The following is a 15292-nucleotide window of genomic DNA, read 5'->3' as shown; positions in this document are numbered from 1 at the left end:
TACTATTGTTACACCCATGCATTAGAGGACATACTGAGTTATATATTTTATCTTTTAAAAAGTATTTATGAATATACCAGTCTTCCCTAGTTGTGCTGTTGTGTCCTGATGCTAGCAGGACCAGGCCAGCAAAGGTTTGCTGGCAGAGCTGATGCCCTGTTATTCTGGAATTAGATTCTGGCTTGAAATAAAGAAAATGGACTTTCAAACTTAACTTTAAATATCAACATATGAAACATGGCTGTTTTTCACATTCTGAATAATGATGCATTGTTGCACAGGAGGATTTCCAATATATCGGAACGAAAGGAAAGTGGAGCAGAACTTAGGCCTTATTCTTTAATGAGCATGAGCATGTTCTTTTTTTTTTTTTTTTTTTTACTCTCCTGGGAGCACAATCAAAGCAAGTTATCATGTAACCAAAGGCAAAGAGAAAACTAGACCACAAGTCTCTGGAAATCTGTTCTAATTGCAGCAATTTTTCCACTCATTCACAATTGTTTTGAAGCAAAAGAAAAATAAAGTAAAAAATAGGATTTTACGTTTTTTACGTAAATTATATAGAGAAAAGATTTCTGGACATGGTCTTCCTCCTGTCGGTTTAGAAACTGGAATGATGACAATGTGAGTGGATATTGGTGATGTAATAGTCCCACCTTCCCATGTTACCAATGACTTCCTCTCCCCTCACATATTTTAAAGTGAACTCTAGTATCAACTTTGATGAAGAGGAGATAGATTAACACATCACCAGGTTTTAAAAATTCAGACTTGCCGCATCTCGCATCACACAGGCTTAGGAATAATTATTCCAAAGAGTATTCACGGGATGAAGTTTGGCAGAGGTAGAATTTACTTTCAAAATAGGAATCGGATGTAATAATCTCAGAGGAAGGAGAGGAAGCGGACACCAGTGTCCTTCTCAACAGATTGGACTCTGAAATTCAATTTTAATTTAAGTAGAAATTACGGGGCAAAAACTGTAAGGACTTGAGGGAGAAACTTCTTGCTTTTAAATTATCATGCTTCTTTCCTGTCTCTGTTCCTGTCACTATTATTGATATAAAGAATCTATCAACATATTTTTATGGGTGATTAAGAAAGGCTGACCTTTCCTTTGCAGGTACAAATAGGTAGTTCTTCAGAGGCTGTAAGTGAATGACAAGATAATTCTATCCATTTAATATTGAAGTGATGTTGATAGTATCATTCTTCTCGTGTTGGAAACAGGACAGCGTAGAGGCCTTTTCTGCCTCAGCCTGTTCTGCCCTGGGTGATGGATTTTCCCGCTGACTAATCGCTGTCACATTAACCCGCACTATTTCATCCTTCAGAGCTGTCAAGATAATGACGATAATCCAAGTGGCTCATTGTAGGTAAAGGAAATTATATGAGCAAAGTAATATCATAAAACAGTGTTTAAATATTTTAATTTCATTTGTCAGGGCTGCCCCAACACTTCATTACACATATAACCATCTCTCATCAGTGGAATTAGTGCATTATTCATTACTGTTAATTATTTTCACATAATGGCTGCCCTGATATATTTAACCTCCACATTATATCTCAGATAATGGGTCTGTAAAATTGAATTGTGTGAAGAGTGGAGTTCTAAAGCTCATTTGCAGAACATCAAAGAACAAAGAAGAGGAAAAGAATTCTAAATGGGACATTTTGCCCAGCTGGGGCCAAACATTTGTTTCTGTCTGATTTGCATACAGAAAATAGGTGGTGTAGAAGTGGTTTAATACTATATAGGCTGTCGGCTCCTATTATGCAACCAATTAGGATTTGTTAATATCACACACATTGGAAACAACTTGAGAATTATAGCATGGAAAAACGGAACAGTTAAGATGGTACTCTTACACGATATAGACAAAGTGGAATTTCCATGTAGGGATAGTATGTCATGGGCAGAGAGAGAGAGAGAAGGAAGGATTGCTAGTGAGTTCTAGAATACTTTCATATTTTTATGAATACCTTTAATAATAGACACTAAGTTTTTAAAAGTGGTATGAGCAAAGATAAGCCATAAAAGTCCATTTAGACTTCAGTCACTTATTTCGGTGGCGACCAGTACAAAGTTTACCACTAACATTTATGATAACAATTTCTCAGTCACTTAAAGGTTTAATATTTATGCAAACAAAACATTCATTTAGAGCCAACAGCACCCTATTAATGGAAGCCATATTTTATAGCAATTTAATTTTTCATGATTGTGCATTGCGATGCTTTTATGAAGCATTTGACGAACATAATGATCTGATCAGCAATGTCAAACACATCTGTGTGTCAGTGTTTTTTCTTTATGCCTTCTCAGTGTGGGAAACTGGACCAGAAAAACCACAACAGAAATCTGTAGATCCTGAGGCAGAATCTCCTGATGGTGGAGCTTAGACAGGTATATATTTTAAAGGCTCTGCAAGTAACTCTGAGGAGCTTCCCATAATCAGCGCCCTGGTCTTAGGAGGTCGGAGGAGTGTATGTGGCCCAGGGCAGGCTCATAGCCTCTTTTTTGTAAACGTTTTGAATGGCTCTCGTGTTTGGGCATGAGCAGAAGGTTTTGCCTTGATTGAGCTAATGGCAGCAGCTGTACTTTCCTGGCTTCCTTCACTGTTATCACTGTTGGGTCCATGGTCAAAGGAGCGAGACTGATACAAAGCGAAGGTCAAGCAAAAGCTTTGTTTCTCGCCAAGCATTGAGAATCAAACTGACCGGCCAGGGGCCAGGGCCGTCTCTTGTAAAGAGGCGACCCCTCCCAGTCTCACAGACTAAGTTTTACAGAGCAAAGGACATGTGGTTGAGCCTGGCCACACACAGGTGGCCAATTGAATTATAATTCACCCATAGTAGCTATTTTAACTAGCCTATCACTCTGGTCAGAATTGGTGCCCAAAAGGCAGGGCCCACATTCTTGGGTGGTTAGGGAGGTATTTTCCCGATTGGATGTCTCCACCTGGCTTGACTCATCCTTGTATTCTGGGCTCTGTTACCTCCCCCTGACCTGACACGTCCTGGTATATGGGCTCTGTTATCAGGGGCTGGTCAGTCATATTTTACTGGTTTCCCAGACTTGTTTCTAAGTAAGTTCCTCTGGTGGGGGGCAGGGTCAATCTAAGTTTACTGCATAAACAACAAAATGGCTTGCTCTGGCTAAGTAGGCCCTTACATTCACAGAGCACGATTCAATACCTGCTTGTTAAATTTACTTTACCTTTCTCAGATTTTCACTGTTATAATTACACTGAAATTAATTTCTTCAAATCTGTAAATTTCCCTTCTTTTGGATTTTTCCCTAGACCAAGTCCCATGAATAGGATTCACAGTTATCATGGCTCTTGGTACATCCTGTCAAGTAGATTTCTAAGAGTTGCTATACTTAATAATCCTTCCACAACAATGTAAAAAGTACATGTTTTATTGCAACCCTGGCAGAATTGGCTATTAACATTAAAGCATAGTTGTTCTTCATCTAGAAAATGACAACTCACTATTTTAACATGCATTGTTTTTCTTACTGTCCATGTTGAATTCTTCTTGTTTTGCTTTATATTTCTTTTTATGTGAGTAATTTCTCAGTTAATTTAGTCTTTTTACCATTTACCTATTAATTTCTTGGTATTTTTCTTACCAAACCAAGTAATCTTTTTATATAACAAATATATTATACTTTTATCTGTCTTATTTACTGTAATTATTTTTTTCTGCATGTTCATTGCATTTTTCTTTTAGCTTTTTTTTTACTTATACTAGAGTCTTCGTTTCTTTTTTTTTTTAAAGATTTTATTTATTTATTTGACAGAGAGAGATCACAAGTCGACAGAGAGGCAGGCAGAGAGAGGGAGGGAAGCAGGCTCCCTGCCAAGCAGAGAGCCCGATGCGGGACTCGATCCCAGGACCCTGAGATCATGACCTGAGCCGAAGGCAGCAGCTTAACCCACTGAGCCACCCAGGCGCCCCGAGTTTTCATTTCTTATGTTGACAAATGATTTGATCTTGTTCTAGTGGTGTTTTTTTTTTTCCTTGCATCTTCAAGGCTTAAAACATTATAACAGTTATCTACTTTTTCTTTCTTTCTTTCTTTTTTTTTGATTTGAGTGTAGTTGGCATACAATGTTAGATTAGTTTCAGGTGGACAACATAGGGATTTGACAAATCTATATGTTATGCTATGCTCACCACAAGTGTATTATCATTTGTCACCATATGCTATTACAATAGCATCGATTATATTCCTTACGCTCTGCCTTTTATACCCACAGTTAACTCATTTTAAAGATGGGTTAGATCAAGTCCTAAGAATTTTGAAAATATTGTGGAGAAAGACTATAGAGCTGGAAGTAAAATCGTGATAACTTAACTCTCAGTCCACCACACCATTCTTATAATTTAATGAATTAGGCAAGCACCCCTTCTGTATACTCATGCAAATAAAACCAGTTAGTGGGAAATAAACAGAAAGAAGTTCATGTTTGCCACTGTCCCCTCTGATTCTCATTCATTATGTACCATATGGTTGGGTTGTCCGATGGCATCAATCTGTCATGTCATTACATAGGAAATAAGATCTGAACTTTTGGACTGGACATTCAAGTATTTTTTTCTTTTTTTCCTTTCCTGTCCACTCCCCCATCTATCTTTTAAATTCTATATCTATCGCCCAGTGCCTTATTCATTTACCTAATATTTCTTGAGCTTCTACCATGTGCCAGCAGGGTGTTGAAAATAAACAAAAGGACCTCACAGTGCATTCAGCAACTTCTTCCTGGAATAATCCTATATTTTCCTGTTCCTAGAGCCTGCCTAACTTGCTCATTCTATTTGGATATTCTTAGACCATAGACATTGCTCTAAAGTACTACCTACTTTTTAAGGCTCTCATTCAAATTCCACCTTCTTTGATGAGTCTTCTCTGTTCACTATACCTCTTGTTAGAATGACTCACTCTATTTTAAATATCTCTAAAGAATGATGTTTTTATTTCTATTATGATATTTGATCTTTATGACCTTCATAAAAGGGTTATTGATGTATGCCCCTGTCTCCTGCACTAGATTATACACTTACGACAACAGCAGTTGGAACTTACTCAGCTTTGTATATCTCACTGTATATAGAAAGGCCTGTGCCCATGGTAGCAATCAAGCAAATATTTGCAGTTTTTAAATTTTATTGTTTGTTTGCTAGAAAGCTCAGAGTCCAATGTTGCAATCATCTCTTTCATATAGAATCACAGTCAACATGACTTTGCCATCCTCCTATTTGTGTGTTCATTCTGAGACTGTAGAAGCTATGGCTTCCACATAGCTCAAATTTAGTATCCACTGGGTGTTTGATAAGTGTTCTTGATTGGCAAGCTGAAAGGGTGGCCAGAATCTATGTAGAGAACGTGCAATAACGTTTATTATCTACTTTGTCTTTCGTACATTTCTGTTTTTTTTCCAATTAAAAAATGACATAAAACACCATTTAACTAGTTGCCAACTGAGGCATAATGCTTACTAAGGCAGTTCTATGATTGAAAATCTTACATTAATTCTGTGCAAGGTGTTAATTTACATAGCCTTCTGTTCTTATCATTGGCTAAAAAGGCTTATTTTTAAGCCTTTTTAAAGGCCACTGCCAAGTGGCAAAGGATTTTTGGCTCTTTCCATTAAGTATTAATAAAACATCCGGTAATACAGATTCCCTTCACCCGGCTCATCTGGGACTTGTTTGGAAGAGATCCATTTATTTCACTTAAAGTTTGTTACATTCTTCCATTTCCGTGGCAAGTCCCAGGGTAAAACCATGGCCCAGAAAGGTTGGTGTTCATTTGTTTAGAGACTTAAGAAAGATTACTCTTTGCTATCAATGTCAGAATGTGTCAAAAGCAGGGTCCCTCTTTTATTTTTCCTTGCCAACCCCAAGAATGAAGACAATCTGATGTTTCTAATGAAAGTGACTTTTATAAACAAGTCATCTCCCACTGCTTGCCTGACAAAATACCAAGGCAATCCTAGAAAAAAATTGGGAAGCTGAGAAAGTTTGTTTTTTTGTTCTTGCCCAGCATTTTTCCTGAGCCATAATTGCCTTCTTGGAAAACATCCCTTATTGTGCAACTTGCTTATTCCTTCCCTCTCTGCCCTTCTGCCCAGGATTACCCTCTGTCTTTTATTCTGGACCCATCTTTCTGTCCCCCTCAGCTTTACTTAGTTCCTGCTACCTCAATATGGAGGTAAATAAATAATGTATCCTGATCTCTTCCATGACCCTGGCACTGTGTTAAGCATCTAATGTTTATTTTCTCATCTGTCCTCAAATAATCCCATGAACTGGCTATTATCATTATCATTATCATCATTTCACAAATGAAGTAACAATCTTTTTGAGTTTAAAAGATTTACCTGAGGTCACACAGTAAGTATGGTAGGTGGTTATTTCCACAGATCTCTGCACCAATATCTTTCATTCGGCATGTTCTTTGAAAATGTGACCTTGTGACTTCTCCCATTAAAGAATCAGACCTATGTCTCTTCACTTTGAATCTGGTTTACTTATGACCACTTCACTTAACAGAGTATGGCTGATGTTTCACTACTTGGCTTCTGCATCTGGAACAAAAAAGGCAATGTGGCTTCTGCCTTGATCACTAGAACGCTTATGCTTGGAGCCCTGAGCTGCCATGTGAGAAATTGATTACCCTGAGATTTCCATATTGTGAAGAAACCAAGCTACACAGAGAGGTCATGTGTGGTTAGCAATCTGAGTCTTTGAGTCATTTCATGTCCAGTAACAAATTTGTGAATGAAACTGTTTTGAAGCATCTGGACCAGCTCATCTGCCTACTGAGAATCTCTGAGTGATCTAGGTCAATGGTGCAGGGAGTAAAACGATCACTGAGATGAGCACTTCCCAGAATTCTTGACCCACACAATCTGTGAGAAAACAAAATTATTGGTGCCCTCAGTCTAAGTCTTAAAGTACTTTTTAATAGAACAAAAGTATTAGTAAATGGTAGATACAGTATGGGAACTGCACCTTCTGACTCCAGAGCTCTCACATGAAGCTCTGCATTATAAGGATGAGCTAATCCCTAATAACATGTGACATACTTTCTACCAGTTTTTGCATATAACAGGATCCTGCCTTAACCACAAAGACTGGATTCTAATGGTGAAATTTCTGGTACCATTAGAAATGTCAGTGAGGTTCCTCAAATCAAATCAAAGTACTCATTACCTATTTCACACTTGAGAAACAGCCTTCATCACTGAATACTTAATGTCATTTATTTTATTTTTATTTCATGTCTATTGGAAAACAAGTTCTCAACATTTTAATTGGAGTGTAACACACATACATAATGCACAAAATGTAAGTGTATGGTCCAGTAAACTGTCATAAAGTGAATTCTTCCTTGCAAAGACCACCTAGGGCAAGAAATAGAATATTGCTAGCCTCCAGAATCCTCCCTTGAGCCACCTTAAAATTCCTTTCCTCTTCCTCTTCCTCAGAGGTAGCCACTACCCTGACTTCTGAAGTCATAAATTAGTGTAGACTGCTTTTGAACTTCATATAAATGCAACCATACTTCATCACTATGTTTGTGAAATTCACCATGTTGGTGAAGGTAGTGGTAGCTCATTTATTCTTAGTGTCTATTCTATAGAATATCCATGGAATGACTATATCATGATCTAGTCTTTGTTTATTCAATCTGCTGGATACTTAGGTTAGAAAAAAATTAGTTTTTTTAAGTAAAAACTTAAATTCCAGTCAATTAATATGATTTTTTAAAAAAGATTTTATTTATTTGACAGAGAGATAGAGAGCACAAGTAAGCAGAGTGGCAAGCAGAAGGAGAGAGAGAGAAGCAGGCTCTCTGTTGAGCAGGGAGCCCGATGTGAGGCTTGATCCCAGGACCCTGGAATCATGACCTAAGCCCAAGGCAGCTGCTTAACCAACTGAGCCACCAAGACGCCCCTAGTTTTTTTTTTTTACAGCTCTTTGTCAAGTTACAAATATAGATGGACCAAAACATGTGAGAAATAATCACCAAATGAAATAAAATATCCATCCATTTATGTCCCAGAGGCAAATGAGAATAAAGGTACATGAGCACAGAAGGAGTCTTCACACATTGAGAGGACTCTAGATCTTGGAGGAAGGCTGAGATATGGCCTGACAGGGTTATTGGAATGGGGAGGATAGAGACTATGTGTGTGTTGGGGGGAATGGGGCAGGTCTCCATGCAGGGCAATGGAGTAGTCATGTCCTGCATCCAAAGGTAAATTTGCAGCTACTGTGAAGATGGAAGATGGAATTGGATGGGAGCCATGGGGCGGGGTCTTCAGCAGAGGCCTCATAGTGGGTGGTACTGTGGTTAGGCTGTGCTGTTGTTCTGGGTCATGAGTGGTGTAGTATAAGACCCATGCCAGAAACTGCAGGTCTAGGTAATGACTGCCAGCTCCAATACTGTAAGCAGGGTGATCTGGGAAGAGCTGGAAAGGATTCCAGAGTTTGTCCAAGTGGCTGCAAGCTCAGTGCAGCTCTCTAGAGGTCATCTGGAACTTGAAGCAGGGAATACAAAGCAAATGTGGTTGGAGATAAGGAATAATGCAGACCTGAAGTGAAGTGGCTGCTGAAACTTCCTTCCCAGCTCCCACCAGCATTCCTTCTGATTGGTTGGTGTTCAGTGTGTACACCCTGTTAATGTTTTGATTATCACTCTTTGGGCTTCAGGCAGGGAAGAAGTTTAGGTAACAATTATAACTGTTGTAAACTTATCCAAAAGGTTCTTGTTGAGATCTCAAATTGGAGAACATTAGAAATAAATAATTGCTTTTCTTTGCCTTTTATTTTCACCTTTGTTGTGAATGAGTTTGAAGGAGCAGTGGAAAAGAAGAAAACTTAACCATGAGTCATTATACCTGGGTCTGGTTTTACTTCTGCTGCCATACATTTAGACAAAGAACAATTCTGGGTCTTATTGGCTCTTTCTCGAAGGGTTATCAAGATGCATATGTTTGATGGAACTGCAGGTGCTGGGCCACCCCTCCAGTCTTGCAGCCTGAGGAGGACAAGGGGCCCTGTCTTTTGGGGTTTACAACTGATCACTTCAGTTATTGGTCCATTCACAAACATCAAAATTCACATTAGCCAAATAATGTGGATTTAAAGCTATCTCAGGGGAGATTTGATTCCATTAAGAGTTTGTAAGGCAGGCGCCTGGGTGGCTTAGTGGGTTAAAGCCTCTGCCTTTGGCTCAGGTCTTGATCCCTGGGATCAAGCCCTGCATCGGGCTCTCTGCTTGGCAGGGAGCCTGCTTCCCTTCATCTCTCTCTGCCTACCTCTCTGCCTACTTGTGATCTCTGTCTGTCAAATAAGTAAATAAAATCTTAAAAAAAAAAAAAAAAAGAGTTTGTAAGGCATCACAGTTCAAGAGATGAGCCAGAGCTGAAATAACAGGACTGTGGATTCAGTTGCCTCTCTCCCATTTGCTCACTGGGTCACAAACTCTCTGTGGTCTCTTTGTTCTTGACTCTTCAAATACAGGGGGAAAAATGTTGACTTCCTTCATATGATATTCTAGACTACAGAGATAGATATACTGGTCATTTTTTCCAAGAGAAATATAATGTCATATGCAGCTCAAGTCAGGTGCTAAGTGTTCCTGAAAACTAGCTGATCTCTATTTAGATTTCTAAAAGGTATATTGAAACAGTTTACCCAAGTTGTATCAAACATATTTTAAAGTTTACCAATCACTGAACTGCATATCTGCTTTTAAACTTAAAATTTTTTTAAAAAGATTTTATTTATTTATTTGACAGACAGAGATCACAAGTAGGCAGAGAGGCAGGCAGAGAGAGAGAGAGAGAAAAGAGGAAGCAGGCTCCCCGCTGAGCAGAGAGTCCGATGTGGGGCTCGATCCCAGGACCCTGGGATCATGACCTGAGCTGAAGGCAGAGGCTTTAACCTGCTGAGCCACCCAGGTGTCCCTAAACTTAAAATTTAACTCAAAAATAAATAAAGCTAAAGATTCATGCCCTCAGTCATACTAACCACAGTTCAAGTGCTCAAATAGCCACATGTGTGTGGTGGCTACCATATTGGACATGTGTAAATATTATATACACACTGGCATAGAAATCCATAGGAATAAGAACTTCAGCTATGCAAATATGTAGGAAATATATAGGAAAAATATATAGGATATATGCTATTCTTTTTAGATTGTTTTCTCTCATTTGCTTAGTATTTATCCCTAAAGTACCCAAATTCTTTCTAATTCTAGATAGACTCTGTAATACACGTTACAGATTTTCCTGACTTCTTAAATGGAGAACATCGAACATAAAGTATTTCTTGCTGAGCTAAGGTCATAATTATAAATGTTAATCATGGTATTGTGTTTAATATAGCACCCCCTTCGGCGGGGGTATTAGACCAGGATGGTAACCTACATGGGGCCAATGTGGTCCTCTATTTACTCTGGAAATAAAGTCCCATTGGAACACAGTCATGCCCATTCATTTGTGTATAGTGTGTGCCTGCCTTATGTTACAGTGGTAGAGTTAAGTAGTTGTAACAGATACCATACAGCCTACAAAGCCTAAAATACTATCTGGCCTTTGTAGAAAAAGTTTATCAGTTTATGGAGTAGGTTATACAGTGACCCAAACTGCAGTGTTTAGATTCTGATGTCTGCTTTTTATCCTGCCTTACTCCTCTTGTTAGCAAGAAGTTGTCTCTTCATTGCTATCAGGGTTCCTACATGTAACAACTTACTCATTGACATGAACTCCCATAGGTTTAAAAAAAGAGTAACAAAATGTGTTAGACATTTTTTTTTTTAAATATACTAGAGGTAAATTCACCATCTTAGATTTGGCTTTGGGTTTGGCCCTTTGGCTCCTTGGCTATGCAGAAATATTATCTTTATATCCAACTTTTCAAACATATTGGCCTCTGCTCAATCTGCTTACCTCTTCATCCATTGGCTCCAACTTCATATAGCATGTTTTCACTGGGCCAAGTACTTAGAGTTTGCACCTCGCATATTTACGACCTCCTACATCAGCCATGATTTTCTGTCTTAGAGCACCTTACTCCCTGCTTCTTGTCCTTGTTAATGCTACTCCACCATTCTCACCTCTGGAAGATCTTCCCTGACCTCTCACCTCCCCCAAAACTCATCCCTACCCAAGTTTCTGATGACACCAGGGCCATGTGAATTCACCCTCCTCAGGACTTTCTGAATATATGCGATTATATCAACTGCAGTGTTTTTCATTCTGTCTTGCCATTGTCTGTACACATTTCTACTTGTCAAAGAAAGTATGGGTCCCTAGAAGGCAGGACTTACCTGGAGTGTTTCCTGACACACAACAGAGAATCAACAAATATTTATTGAACTGCTTGAGTAATTACAATGAGAGTCTATCCTTTTTTATAAATAGATCACAAATTATAGAATAATCATTAGGTATTAAGAACCTCCACTCAAGCAATTGTTTGTTTGTTTGTTGTGGGTTTTCTTTGGTTTGTTTTTTAGAGTGGTGGGTGGAGAAGACAGGGGGAGAAGGAGAGAGAGAATCTTAAGTAGGCTTTAAGCCCAGTGTGGAGTTGGACACAGGGCTTGATCTCACAACTCTGAGATCATGACCTGAGCTGAAATCAAGAGTCAGATGTTTCACTGACGGAGCCACCCAGGTGAACCCCAAACAATTTAAAAAAGATAATTTTGCAACTTGAAAATCTGCTTAATGTAGTCAACTAAAATATCAGACTAAATGTTACCTATAGCATGTTAATATAAAACTACCATATTTTCTCCTCCACTAAAACAGGTCAAATATTAATTTGGTAAAAAAAAAATCTGTAACATGGGAATCTTTTATTATTCTGGTATGTAATGTGTATGTCTAAATTTCATCAACTTTGAGAATAAGTGTGAGCATATTTAAATGAGGTCACATTTCCATTAATATGGAAATTATAATGACTTTGGATCCCTTCTTCCCAGTACAGATTCTCAAAACATTTCCACATTTCCCCATGTCCGTCAGTATCTTCTGAATACAGTTTTCTTCTTCAGCCTTGGGCCCACAGGTACAGGTTGCCTAATAGCTACTTATCTTCTCCCATTCCTCCTACCCTCTCCCCTTCCTTCCTCACCCCTCCCATCTTACCTCTGTCCCTCCCAGACTCCCAGAACAGGCACAGGGAAACTCAATCCATACTAAGAAAATTAACATTTCTCTGAAGGGAATATGACTTGCCAGGATCCAAAACTGTCTCTACGAGAGGCAGCTTTATATTACCACCCAGAGCAGTTTAGCTCTTTGTAGATGCTAGTCTCAAATATCTCCATTTCAGAAGAACATCTATGCTTTCTGTTGAAAAACTGAAAATTTGGATGATTTTCCCAGAACTCAAGGAATAGTCTGCCCCCAAAACAGTATCAAAGAGTATTAAATATTGCTTTTAAATGGTAATTTTCCCAGCTACTCTATTTTAAAAGGTTTTAAACATCTTTAGGGTTCAGTTTTAGCAATGGCACCCCACTTCCATGTGGGGCAGCACAAAACATTGTGTAATATGTATATTCCCAGGGGTCTGTCCTCTGTTGTATCATGAATATTCCCTCAACTTTTACCTGGAAATGTTGATGGGGGAATATGCACTAATCCCTTGGTGATTTTGTAAAAAATTCACCTCGAATTAAGCATTTAATAAATCCATTTACTTCTTGCCATGGAAAAGAAATTTCATATATATGGGAAATTAAAACTTCAAGGTAATGGGAAAACTGCATTACAATAACAAATTGAAATCAAGAAGTTGTAAGACGGGTTCATTTTCAATGACCAGAACCCTGAGTGCCTTCTGTTTGGAGAAGCAGCTTCTCAGGTGGATTTTAGGATTCTCTCCAAATAAGTAGACTTCTTCTCTCTAAATCCCTGCATATGCTTAAGGATCAAAGTCAGGGCTCTGAGGAGGCTTATGATCTGAATACCACCACTTTCTGGTAATAAATAATTCCTTATTTAGATCAGAAGTACAATAGAACAAAAAGGTTAGAACTGTTGAGCTCTGTAATCGGACACAAAAGAAAACCTCATTCTTCAAATTGTTGCTCACCAGTCTTTTAGATGCAGCTTGAAAGATTTTGTTTGCAAAAAGCTGTTGAGGGGTTATAAGGTCATCCTTAGCTACAAAGCTCCTTAGGGTTTTCAAAGTACTTACCCATTCCCTGAATGTGCCCTTTCCTTTGGAGTGTTCAAAGCTTCTCTAGAAGATTCTTCAATATTTCTTTTCCTACAATCAAACTAGGCTCACTGTTTAGAAGAAATGGATTAGGTGTCTTTAAACAGCATTTTGAATGGACTATGAAGTCAAATGGCCTTAAACAGACACATACAGGCAATTTATAGTGAAAGACGAATTAAAAAATGTTAGCTATCATGAAGGGGGGAAATGTCATTGGGGTGGAGGTATATTATGTCAGCTAAAAAGCAAACATGCCTTCTTGGGAGAGCTGGATTTCAAGGGTTTTATCCTGTATTTTCCACCTATAGCTTGACGCCTGGCCATTGGCTAACACTGCCTTTTTGAAGTGTTGCTTTTTAATTCATGGTAGCTCTTATGGTCTAACAGCTACATCCACAGAGTGGAGATTTAAAACAATATCAGGACTAGTCAGGCCAAAAGACCCATCACTATCAAATAACTTATTAGAAAATATTTATTGAACACAAACTGTGGTCAAGGCAACTTGTGCTTTATGGCCCTGTTTCTTTAAATCAAAGCCTCATTCTGCACTTTCCAAGGCTTGGTAAAAGAAAGACATGTCTCAGATTTGCATAATTAGAGGCAAATCGGGCCAATTCTACCAACTGAGTTTTCACAGGATTGAATCAGACCAGCAACTGGTGTGTTTATATTCTGCAGCTGTAGACAGTTACAATTAATGCAGCTTCTATGACACGAGATAATTCAGAAAATCTTTATCCTTGCCTTTATTGCCAAATTAGTGCTGTCACATACAATTTAAGATCCTAGGTATTAGAACTTAAAAGACAAAATAAAATTGATGAAAGCAGATTTGAAGCGAATCTCTATCTGTACTTTTAGCAGTAGGAGGGGGTTAAAAGTTCTCTTACCTTGGGGGAGGAGTCAAGATGGCGGAGAAGTAGCAGGCTGAGACTACTTCAGGTAGCGGGAGATCAGCTAGATAGCTTATCTAAAGATTGCAAACACCTACAAATCCAACGGGAGATCGAAGAGAAGAAGAACAGCAACTCTAGAAACAGAAAATCAACCACTTTCCGAAAGGTAGGACTGGCGGAGAAGTGAATCCAAAGCGATGGGAAGATAGACCGCGGGGGGAGGGGCCGGCTCCCGGCAAGCGGCGGAGCAACAGAGCACAAAATCGGGACTTTTAAAAGTCTGTTCCGCTGAGGGACATCGCTCCAGAGGCTTAATCGGGGTGAAGCCCACGCGGGGTCAGCGTGGCCTCAGGTCCCGCAGGGTCACAGAAGGATCGGGGGTGTCTGAGTGTCGCAGAGCTTACAGGTATTAGAACGGGGAAGCTGGCTACAGAGACAGAGCCGAGGAGTGAGTTCTAAGCTCGGCGTTACCTTGAACCGGTCGCAGGCTCGGTCAGCTCGGAGCGCGGCCGGAGGCAGGGTGACGGGAGTAATTGGGCGCTGTTCTCTGAGGGCGCACTAAGGAGTGGGGCCCCGGGCTCTCGGCTCCTCCGGGCCGGAGACCAGGAGGCCGCCATCTTCATTCCCGCCCTCCGGAACTCTACGGAAAGCGCTCAGGGAACAAAAGCTCCCGAAAGCAAACCCAAGCGGATTACTCAGCCAGGCCCCGGTAAGGGCGGTGCAACTCCGCCTGGGGCAAAGACACTTGAGAATCACTACAACAGGCCCCTCCCCCAGAAGAGCAACAAGAAACCCAGCCAGGACCAAGTTCACCTACCAAGGAGTGCAGTTTCAATACCAAGGGGAGCAGCGGAATTCAAGAGGAGGAGAAAGCAAAGCACGGAACTCATGGCTTTCTCCCCATGATTTTTTAGCCTTGCAGTTAATTTAATTTTTTTTCTTTTTCAATTTTTTTTCTTCTTCTGCTAAATTTTTTTAACTTTTACCCTTTTCTTTTTAACGTTTTCTAACTAGTTTATCTAATATATATATATATTTTTTCCTTTGTATATTTTTTCTTTATTGGTTTTCTTTTTTTAATTGTTTCTTCTTTTTTTTTTTTTTTTTTTTTTTTTTTTTTTTTTTTT

This window comes from Enhydra lutris, unplaced genomic scaffold, assembly GCF_002288905.1.
Source record: "Enhydra lutris kenyoni isolate GAN:26980312 unplaced genomic scaffold, ASM228890v2 scaffoldscaffold15, whole genome shotgun sequence".
Taxonomy (NCBI): domain Eukaryota; kingdom Metazoa; phylum Chordata; class Mammalia; order Carnivora; family Mustelidae; genus Enhydra; species Enhydra lutris.
Note: the sequence above shows the minus strand (reverse complement) of the source record.